Source organism: Xenia sp. Carnegie-2017, unplaced genomic scaffold, assembly GCF_021976095.1.
Source record: "Xenia sp. Carnegie-2017 unplaced genomic scaffold, XeniaSp_v1 HiC_scaffold_1, whole genome shotgun sequence".
Classification (NCBI taxonomy): domain Eukaryota; kingdom Metazoa; phylum Cnidaria; class Anthozoa; order Malacalcyonacea; family Xeniidae; genus Xenia; species Xenia sp. Carnegie-2017.
The window spans coordinates 7,075,380-7,085,953 of record NW_025813402.1 but is presented as its reverse complement, the minus strand read 5'-3'; the positions used below and the strand labels follow the sequence as shown (position 1 = coordinate 7,085,953).

The window sequence follows — 10,574 nt, the reverse complement described above, 5'->3', positions numbered from 1 at the left end:
ATAAATTTTCAGAAGCTGTATAAATTCTAATTGAAAAAATTGGTTACATGTTATTATTCTGAAAGCGAGATCTCCAAGTGTATTGATTACTAAAATATTAAAATAATAAAACAGAAAAAAAACAACATGTTTGTCAAAACCAATAATGAAAAGGAAGACAAACTTACACAATAATGAAATTTTAAAAGTAATCGAAGTCCTTTTTTCGACACCACGCATTATCGACGACTTCCGGCTTAGGCTCGGTATCGGGCGGTATCGATACCAAGTAATCGTTAATCGCCCATCACTACTCATTGAGTTCTATAAGACCTGGAGGGGAAACGTCGACAAAATTACTATAAATAATTAGCGCGCGGCCGCGTGGTCAAAAACATGGCGGATTTTGGTGGTCAAAGTCAGCGGAAATACGCGGGCTCATGAAATAAAAATTTTGTCGCTCACCCTGATTTGACCACCACGATTGTGAGTATAGAAAATATCAAAACTATTTTCATAGCATAAAAACTTTTTTAAAATTATCTTTATTAAACAATCTGCAAGCTTCGGTAGTTGGCGGATGCTGAAATAGCGACAGAAAAGGAAACATTTCATGACTCCGGTAAGTAGCACAGTAGTAGTTTTACTATTTTGTTTTTAACACGATACTTGAAGAGTCTTTCTACTACTAATGTTTTTATTTAAAGTTTACTTGTGTTTTAATTAAAAGTTATTTTGGTCCAGTCTCTTTTTGTTCCTCACTTTATCGCTTGCCAGACGTGGCGAAGCTGCCAATTTTTATCGAGATTTGCATTCATCTTGTATCATGATGAAGCTAAACTCTCCTGATTTGAATTGAGTTTACCTCTGAAAAATGGGGCAGATATTGTTCATATTTATTTTTAAAGATGAAGGGAAAGTTTGCAACAAAGTTATATTAAAATTGAATGCAGAGCCTTGCAAAGTTAATGAGAACTGTGGTATATGCCATATAATAAAAATAACTATTGAACTACTTGCCTGCCCAATTTGACTGACTGTATTCATTAATATTTTTTTACAAATAGTTAAATGAAACCAACTCAAAGGCTTGATGGAAAATACAAAGATTTATAAAGTTGTTTAACATTTAATTCCCAATTGTTAGTTTGTACATATAATAATTAGTATTGGTAGCTGTAAGTTGTTTAAGTAAAACAGAAAAGTAGTAGTGCTTTAAAGGTTTAGCATTTTTGAAAAATTATATTTTGTTGTTGACATACATTACACAATTCCAAAAGACTGTAAGTAATACACAATAATATCTATAGAACTTGATAAATTTCGTCGTCCACACTGTCAATTAATTATTTTGCTTTAATGCAGCAATAGACAGAGAGTTCTCGTCAGAGAAACCAATGCAATTTAGTTTCCAAGTTTGTAATTTAAATGGAAAATTAATGTAGTTCCGTTCAGTAATAAACCCAAGGTTCTGCCAATCAGTTTACAAAATACAAATTTCTAACCAACATATCATGGTGTTTTGAATTTTTCCCTTTTTTGTAGCTCTTCTAGTCAACATACTTTCTTTATGAGTTTTCAGTAGATTTATGACAATACACTTATGATACTTATCCATGGTAAATTTTAAGTTTACGTATGTCGTCGGACTGAAGCAAACATTTTCTCGCTTCCTTAGGAGCATTTTTACACAGATTTATCCTATTGAGCAAGAAAAATAGTTGCATCAAACTGTTAACAAACAGTCAAACACAGAGAAGCATGAAATACTGTATAAGTTTGACGAGATTGACAGATCTAGTAAAGAATGCCGTTTGATTTTAACTTTTAAAAGGTTAAAATGTCATAAAATAACTTAAGTGTTACAGCCAAAATATGCGTTTCTCTACCGTCAATTTTCTTTATTTTGATGAGTGTGTGTAGAGTGTTTTCACTAAATGCTGAAGCATTATTTTCACATGATATGCGGACGGTATTGTAATTGTTTTTTTCACTTGTTTTCGTTCATATAATCACTATTGGAAATCAGGAGGGAGTGAATATTAAAGAAAAATTTTAAAGTGGAAGTTTTGACCACCAAAATCCGTCATTATCGCCATGTTTCTGACCACGGGGTCCAGGCTCCTTTTCCTCTCCAGGTCTTATAGAACTCGATGTCATTACTACTTATCACTTCAACACAACTTCAACGGGAGATGAAAAATGTTATCAAAAACGTCAAATGTTTCGAGCCATTTTAATTTTTTGGGTATGTAGCTCACTCGTCATTCTTTTCAAATATGAGGCCTATAGAAAAATGGTGAAGTGGCCCACAGTTATTGACATGGACGACCGAATCGTTAGTCAAGATATCAATAATATTACTCTACAATTGACTCCGTCGAGACCAAATTTGCTTTTATTTATTAGTATCATAAGTGCTCCGTCTCACAATAAACGAAAAACAGAAAAACAGCAGGAAGAGAACATAGATTAAAGAATGCACCAAATGATCTGATGTTGTTTGTAAGTATTTCACTAACGGTAAAGATCTAAGTGGTAATTTGATTCAGGGTGAAGAAAAAGAGAAACTTTATAATGAAAGTCAGTTACATGGAGATCTTGTTCGTACAGAAACCCTGTGATTTTACATTTCGGTACAGCTACTGTGGGTACTTCAGTGGGCAAATGATAATTACGATTTCCAATAATATTTACGACTTAATAATGACTATTTTATTTGTTTGAATAAGTTGATGTTAGAATTGGAAAGTAATAAAAGACCAAAACACAGCTTTCAGTGGGGATGGCTATACTGCGAATTACACGGTATAAAAATAGAATATTTTTGAGACCCATACGGTTTTGTACAGAAATATTTTTGTTTTGGTCTTATTACTTACCAAGGTAGCAAACTTACGTCGTAGCAACGTTGTGTCGACGCTTGACAAACGTCGCCTCAACAGTTGTGATAACGTTGTTTTGTTAACTCTTTGGGATGTTGGCACAAAGTCGCATGAATATAGCGTTGAACATGTCATTCCAGAGAAGCTTAGCCAACGTACTTTTTTACCGTTTGAGAACGTTGTTTGGACGTAGATTTTTGACGATCTTCGATCCTGAGCAGCGATTTTTCGAAACAGAAAATAATTGCGCTTATATCTTTTAATTTTATTTTTTGAAAACTACATTTTTGAAATTTAAAGCTACATAAACATATGTAGCTTTAAAGTGTACTGATCTATATTAAATATATTTTATTATAGCATAATATACGGTGGCCAACTGGAACAAGCGCAACACCAAATTATTATGACCAACCCAAAATTATTAAGAACTTAATGACCGAGCGCGAGGTCTTTACAGAGAAATAACCGAGGTGTTTTTGAACAGACCGAGCCCGTAGAGCGAGGTTTGTACAAAAACACAGAGGTCCGATATTTCTCAGTAAAGACCGAGAAAGCGAGGTTATTAAAACGATTATTATATGGCATTATTTTACCTGAAACGAAGCTTGCCTTCTTCTCGTCCTTGCTGTTTTACGGGTTGATTTTCATTTTCTAGTTTTCGTCAATAAAAATAAACTCGTTTCATATTGTATTGTCTAGATAGTTTAACTGTTTTCCAAGTGTTTTTCCTTCAAATCACATACGTAAATGGTTTTTTGTTTCGTTTATTTTGCGTTTTGCTGTTTCCTTAGAAAGTTTGTTATGACAGTAAAATTACGCGTTTTGGACCGTGGTCGATTACGCAAAAATAATGGACCGGAAAAAAAATTTCTGAGCCAATCAAAGCGCATCATTTGGCGGAAAGTGACGCTTGCCATATAATAAGCTTTAAACCATTCAACCTACAACCTTAAATATTTCTAGTTTATGCTAAAGTAACATTCTACTTTTCAGCTATGTTTTCTATAGCGGATGCTGTATACTCAGATTGATAGTCACGTGGGCAGTGTTTGCCATAGCGTCTGAAAAAGACCTTGTAAGATCTATTAGGATCTTATAGGATACTACTTATATTAAATGTATATTTAGTATAGAGAATAACTTAGATATAATCGTTTTATGTCTTATTGTGGTATCTTTGAGCCTTTTCTGGCGCACTGCCGATAGGCCTGTCGGAGAAGGTTCCGTACATTCGCCATGATTACCAAACTATAGAGTGGCGATCTGTTCCAAGAATTTTAGTTTTTTGCTATAAACAAGAAAAATGCTTTCTTACATTTCAATGGGTGAAAAGATGTGAGGATGAAACATCTAGAGAATGAAATTGATAATAATAGCACGATGACGTAATGGAGCTTTTCAGCAGCTATCGTTGCCATAGAAATCGAACGAAAGAAAATATTGGCGTTATATTTGAAGCTTATCCAAAAGCTGCGCTTTATTGCTGATTCTTGAAACAAAGAGTGAGATCATTGAAGGACTGTGATCAATTCAGTAGTTTTGCCAGCTACTCTATAATTTACTGTGAGAAAGGAGCATCCTCCAAACGTGTTATCAAGCTTGTAGAAGTTGAACCAAAATCTAAAGGCGAGTGCGCCTGAAATTAAGATTGATCAAATTATGACATGACACTTATGCTGGCTGGATTTCTCTAGTTTCTAAATGGTAGCGATATTATTACTGTCACAACAAAAACGTAATTGTTCAATTCCAACGAAGGTCATTCACGTGAGATTTTTGCCCATACGTTTGGAGCGCCATTAGAATCATAATCAACGTATCAAACTTACAACTATTCCGAAAATTGACCTCCATCCCAATGTCTTCGGAACACGAAGAATAATTACAATAACAACTTCGGTTTGTTAAACAAATTTTATTCCTACTCCTAAAAGTATCTCGCTTCTCTCCCTTGTCTAGCCCCTCTCACTTCTGTTCTCTGCTTTTCTAATTCCGTTCCACCCATGTTTTCTATATTGTTCCTTATCGCCCCAACGTACCTGAATGTACAATTGAAACCCAACACAACTTTATCATTATTTGCAACACAACGAGCTCTCAGAATAACTCACAAACAAACATTATTCGAAATTTGGCAGATTGGTCTTTTGTTGTAGCATAACATGGATATCTGACAACAATACCTATATTGGAACTCTTAATTACATTCTTTTTGTTTCAAGAATTTGGGTTGCAAAACCTTTTTTCTTTGCAAATCGCACTACAGTCTAATGAACATGTCGTAGAAATAAAAGTAATTTTTTTGTTGTTTTTATAATAATTACTTAGTTTATAAATATCGAATGAGAACAATAAGAGACAACATAACATAAATGTTTCTTTTCCAATTCCAACTTGAGGATCACAATTTTCTTCAAGGAATGATCTCTGTTCTTCTATCATATTGGTTGCTATATAGGCGGGAATGGTAACTTGGTAAGGACTCTCGTGAATAGGTAGTGGCTCATCCATATGAATTCCATAATTCTGTAATTCAGCTTCATTCATAATGCCTTCAATCCCCGAGAATTATGAATTTATAATCATCAGAACACCCAAGGTAAAGAGCTGCAGCGGTGTCATGCCATTCTCTAAAGACAACGAATGGTTTTACAATTGTGTAACTCTTTTAAACATCTGCTTATATGTGGCATGTAAACATAGTTCAAGGCAAAAATGTGGACTTCATTCAAAGGATCCTATTGTCCAGAGTCCTCTAGTTCGCAGAATCCCTTTTCGAGGAAGCTTAAAGCACCAGAATATATATCTCGATAGGGTCTTTCGACCCTGGTGTTATGCACAGAAATAGAAATTATAATACTCCCTTTTCCTGAGCCTGTACTGAGACCCAAGCATATAAGAGCAACTTCAACATTGTCCAAACCGTGGTCTCCATCTTGAAGCCAGTACTCCGGGGTCTACTTTACGTAAGCATTCACGCACTCTACAACGTTGAATGCGAATACTACGACTTTGTAATGCTGCCATTAGACGCCTTTCACATATAATTGATGTAATGTAGCAAACATCTTGAACAAGGCGCTCTAATTCGTCATCAGTAATGGTGGAATAATTGAACGAAAACTGAGCATTACTATGCAGTTGTCAATACTAGCCGTTAATGATTCGCTACACTGTAGATTCCAGTTCTCTCCAATTTTCTCGCGTCGTGGCTATAATAAGATATTTATTTAAAAAAATCGTTTTCATTCAAATGATAAACGGATTTAGTTGTACAATGACTACTTCTTGCCATCATACACAATCAGTCAAAAAGAAATCCTTGAGTCATATTTGCGGCTAAATACAGGAGTGTGTAATTAGCCTCGTTACGCGGCCTAATTGCCAAAAACAATAACCCAAAAAATAGTAGTTCATGTTTTGTTTTTATTCTTTGGATTCTTTGTAATTCTTAAATTTTAAAATAACGATTGCACTTGTGGAAATATTTGTTTACTTACTACTGCCGCCATATTTTTGAATTGACCAGAACTTTACTTGACTTTCACTGCTTTTTAGCGAATCAAGTTACACTACTTACAGAGCAGTTACTGCACTGCAATCAACCAATCACTGTGGAGAAATGTGTCAAAGTATATTATTTAAGAAATAAAAGATGTTTACTGCGTTTGCACAGGCTTATGCAAACCGAGGAGACTTTTGAAAGGTCGAGGGTTGCACCTGCTCGAGAGTCCTCGCCAACGTCTTTGAGTTTTGCATAAGCCAGTGCAAATACGATAAACATCTTTTATTTCAAGTGTAAAATAACAATAATGCAAAACAAGCCAAAGATTTTAATATTCTTTTAACGTGTATTCACGATTGATTTGCAAATTCTCTTTGATTGATTGGTTTATTTGAATGGTCGAGCTCAGATCGTTTTGCACAGGCTAGTGCAAACACAGCTATAGACTAATCAGCACACGCGTTTCATTGTGTTTATTTTATAATAATTAATGAAATACATGTAGTTTATTAACGTAACAGAAATGTTTGTTAGGTTTTATGATGTAGCCATCTACCTTCCTTAGTATATATTGACTTACGCGAACAAATAGATATCACAGATAACTATAGTACCACATTTAATGTTCAACGTCAATGTCTATGGTCTACGATCTATCTTACAACGATAAAACTACTTCCTTCGGTACAAGATGTTATTTAAGGATATATTTGTGTCATACTAAATATGGTTACTTTAAATGAACGGAAAACTATTAGGAACTAAAAATGTTGTCATAATTACGCCTAAGTATATCTTTTAAAATAAAATAATTTACTTTTGACTTTATTATTTATCAATGCAGGAAGATGGAGAGAATATCTTAGTGTAGGACTTTAGCCATGCCATCTGTCAAGGGGCTTTATTTATCAGATGAGACTATCCCTAGCCGTGTGGACAGTGTCCGTACATTTGATTTTAGGATTGTTGTTCTAAAACAAGATTTTAGCATGTCACTGACAATTTGGATACAGCCACTTCACTAGCAAGTATTCTCTAGTAAGTTTTCTCTCACTACGGCAGCAAATGCCTATACCATTTTGCACGACGTTTTATATATTAATTATTGGCTTTGAACCCGTTAATTCCACATCTTGTCTACATTCTTTTCTCATCCACTTAATAACTGAAAAGTCACTAAGTCAAGAGTTCACTTGGTGGTATTGGAGTAAACTCCAACTGTTGATGTAGTAATGACACACATGTCAAGTCTTCTTGGTGACATTTGTGGGATTTTTTAACAAGGTTGAAAATTATTAATTTCGGAAACAGAATGTTAAACTATATTACAAGCTAAAACTTTTACCTGTATATAAAAAATACAAAGTTGAGCAGATATTTTCGACCGCCATTGTAGTCATAGAGATTTTTCTTCAATTTTTAGATGCAACATTCCTGGATGAGTCTTTTCTTCTTTTGACTTCTGACATTGTCGAATCATTTTTAAAAAGGAAAGACAGTTTGATGTGCCTTGTTTGGGAAAGTCAGGCTGTTGTCTATTGGTTAAAAGCTATCACAAATCTAACAACGTTTTCTGATAATGGGAGGCTAGTTCATCTTCGGTCTTCTTCGCCTGATTTCCGGTCAGATAATGACGTAAAGAAAAGAAACGAAATTTGTCGTTCAATTATTGGTATTCACCAAAGTTACCCTGATCAAATGAGGCTCTACTGAGTGTTTATGAGAGGGAAGATAATAGTACACACTATGAAATTCCTAAAGTGTATACAATTGTCATTTTCAAATCAACGTGAATTACATGGTTTGAAAGACAATAAACTGTGGTTTTCTGAACCTAAGCCATGCAAAGACAATCCTACGTGGAGAAAGGAAAATAAATATTTCGGTAGACGTGGAGCGTAAAGGTACAGCAGAGAGCACATAATTTACTTTTTGTAATGATTGTGAAATGCAAATTTTTTTTAATAAAATATGTAGTGGACTTGGCCAGTAGCGTAGCCAGACCACAAGTATCAGTCTTGCATTTTGCATTGCATCTTTTGAAATGCACTGTTTTCCAGTGCATGTGAACTGAAAAAACCTGTAAATGGCAAATAAAATATGTGGACTGCTTACGCTACTGGACTCAGAAAAAAAAAGGGCTTAGAGATGTGATTTTTTTTTTTGTTCTTTATCTCGTGTATTTTCTTGAACTCTTATCTGTAAGCAATTTTTTTGCCCTCTTTCTGTCAGTGGCCAAAGCCAGTCCAATGCAATCCAAAATTAGTTTCAAAAACACAAAATTCATCTTGTAATTTGGATGAGAGTGTAACTATTTGTGTTGATAATGATAATGATAATGATGAGTTGGATGAATTATTCAAACCAAGTGATCTAAATAATATTTCAATGATTTGATTGGACGGATGAATTTTACAAAGTGTATTTGAGTAAAGATAACGATTTAAAAACTATATCACAAAAATTGCGACAATTTGTTGCATCTTGTCGTGATATATTAAAAAGTGAAGAAGAAAAGAGAAAACAAAGCGAAGCAAAGTAAGTTAAAGAAAAAAAAAGTAAAAAAGAATTCCAAAAACCGTAGCAAGAAAAAAAGGAAAATGAATATTGAAAATGGAAATGACATTGAAAATGGTAATGACATTGAAAATGATAATGATATTGAAGATATTTATATGTTGAAAGAGATTTCTAATAAACTGGATATTTCAATATATGATTGCATTGTTTATCATAGTGAAATTATGAATGAAATTTTAGAGGAAAAAATGTGAGAGAAATATGATTTTGTAGAAATTTATAAAAAATATGGAAATGACAAAATCAAAAGAATATATAATAACATTTTTCTTTTAGTGCTTGATTACCTTTCTCTTCCAACGATTGTGAATGAGGACGATGATGAGGAGAACGAAGAAGAATACTAATTTAATTAATGATAAATTAATGATATATATAATGAACACATTATATATAATTTGTATTGAAAGAAAAAGAAAAACTATAATCGTTTAAATATAAATGTATGGGAAAAAATGATTTGTGGAGTGTTGATTTAGCTGAAGTGAAAGATTTGGTAAGATATAATGATAATTTGCGTTATTTGTTATATGTAGTTGAAGTTTATTCAAGATACGCATTTGTGCGTTTATTACAAAACAAATCTAGTAAAAATGTTATGAAAGAATTTGAAGATATCTCACTGAAAGAAAATGAATTTCCTAAGAAAATAGTATCGGACGAGGGAAGTGAATTTCAAGGGATTCGAAAAGAATTGTCAAAAATATAATTTTACAATTGTTAATACTTATAATCGTGAAATTAAAGCTACTCATGCTGAAAGATTTATACGAGCAACAAAACAGATGATTAGAAGAACTATTGACTTGTTGCAAACGAGAAACGAAAAAAATTTGATAATTATAAAAAATACTTACATTTAATTGCGGAAAGATATAACGAATCTGCTCATCGTGGATTACTTTTTGATAATCTTACACCATATGATGTCTATTTAGGTGGAAAAAATAAATTACATGAAAAGATTATCTAATATTTTAAACAAAAGGGACAAAAATTTAAATATATTAAAAAAATGATAAAGGCAAATTTCCAGAAAAAAATAATATTTCTGAAAAGAAAGTTTAAGACAGCGGGATAATGAGATTTTTTATATAAATAAAGTTTTGTTGACGGATCCTGTTACTTATAAGCTTTTTGATTAAAACGGTGAAAAAATTCTAGGGGAGTTTTATCGCGAAGAATTAAAAAAGGCTTAGAAATGAAAAATATTACATTAACTAGTAATGTTAATATTAAAAATGGTGAAAAAATTATATTAATCATTTTACTACAACATTACCATGTAAAATTGATGCATTAAATAATAAAATATACATATCTGTGTTAAATGTTTTTTATCCAAGAACAGCAAAGAATATTAATGAAGATGAATGCTGGTGTGATTTTGAAATAAAATTTTCAAAACACTTTATTCAGACGGATGTTACTACTGAAAATATAGATAAAAATTTATATCCAATTTTAAAGATTAATTTACCAAGGATTAAAATACCGTCGGGAATATATATGAATAAAAAAGTTATTTCGCTTTTAAATGATTACTTAAATGATTTTAGTGTTTTTTTAATAATAAAAATGTTAAAAATAATGTAACTTTAATAAATGAATATACTATGGTC

The 10,574-nt window shown here is 32.6% G+C and overlaps 2 long non-coding RNA genes across 2 annotated transcripts; both read left to right on the top strand.

Annotated features, from left to right (window-relative positions):
- The first annotated feature begins 2,702 nt into the window (after positions 1–2,702).
- LOC124437803 lies at positions 2,703–8,007 on the top strand. The gene is made up of 2 exons (XR_006945854.1): positions 2,703–2,787; positions 7,796–8,007. It is a non-coding gene; the product is annotated as an uncharacterized LOC124437803 (long non-coding RNA).
- Positions 8,008–8,116: 109 nt separating this feature from the next.
- LOC124436349 lies at positions 8,117–9,565 on the top strand. Its single transcript, XR_006945331.1, has 2 exons — positions 8,117–8,276; positions 9,229–9,565. It is a non-coding gene; the product is annotated as an uncharacterized LOC124436349 (long non-coding RNA).
- Positions 9,566–10,574: the final 1,009 nt, after the last annotated feature.